The 854-nt window shown below is 48.7% G+C and overlaps 1 long non-coding RNA gene across 1 annotated transcript; it reads right to left on the reverse strand.

Moving 5' to 3' along the window:
- Nucleotides 1-641, reverse strand: LOC109364693. Its single transcript, XR_002110550.2, has 2 exons — nt 251-641; nt 1-155 (listed from the first exon to the last, which is right to left on the reverse strand). It is a non-coding gene; the product is annotated as an uncharacterized LOC109364693 (long non-coding RNA).
- Nucleotides 642-854: the final 213 nt, after the last annotated feature.

Genomic DNA, 854 nt, shown 5'->3' on the forward strand with positions numbered 1-854 from the left:
CAGTAAAGTACAATTTATTAATCACCAAAGATCTGGGGGAAGTACCTTTCAAACAGGAGTGTTTGCACGTAGCTCTCCTCTGGGAGAAGCCCGTTTTCTGCAGACTCTTACACCGTTCCTGTCACAGTCTGTACACCAGCAGCCGTCTCGTTTCTCTAAGCAAAGAAAAACAAACCAAAAACCACATGACATGTCATTAGCTGCGCTATAGAGCTCTGTGAGCAATGGCACAGGTTCCGTATTTACCTACCTGTTCACCTCTTACGACCCTGCAGGTGTGAGAGGACCTCCGGAGGATCGGCCGGTCTCTCACGGCAGAGACGTTCCAGGTCTCCTGTCCTGTATCCTCCCAAGCTTATACACTGCAGCACAAAACACAAAACCCACTCAGACACAGCAAAGACTCCATCGCTTCCAGTGTTTGTGCTACAGCAGAACACGGCACAGAGCACAGATAGAATTCTCACTTTGAGGCCAGCCATGACAGAAGAGCCACAGCTGAACCTCTGCAGGCTTCCAGCGCTGAAGGGCCGTTGGGGAAGTCACGGGACAACTGCCTCGCTCTGCCCTCAGCACTTCACTCTAACTCACACACCAGCCAAACCTCCTCGGATTTCCTTTCCTTATCCATGCCTAACAGATCCTCGTGTGGAACAGCCTCCTCGAGTCCGCCTGCATTCTACTCTGAGGAGGCCCACACTTCCGCGGACGATACAAACGTTGAGGACATAACAGGATACCTCGAACATTATTTATTTATTCCAAAGAAAATGTCTCCTATGGCTGAAATGATGTATTCCTAACTGAAAGCCATAGAGAGTCACGTAATCATAGAGTTTAGTTTTGTATTAAAA

The sequence above is a fragment of the Meleagris gallopavo genome, unplaced genomic scaffold, assembly GCF_000146605.3.
Source record: "Meleagris gallopavo isolate NT-WF06-2002-E0010 breed Aviagen turkey brand Nicholas breeding stock unplaced genomic scaffold, Turkey_5.1 ChrUn_random_7180001893938, whole genome shotgun sequence".
Lineage (NCBI taxonomy): Eukaryota > Metazoa > Chordata > Aves > Galliformes > Phasianidae > Meleagris > Meleagris gallopavo.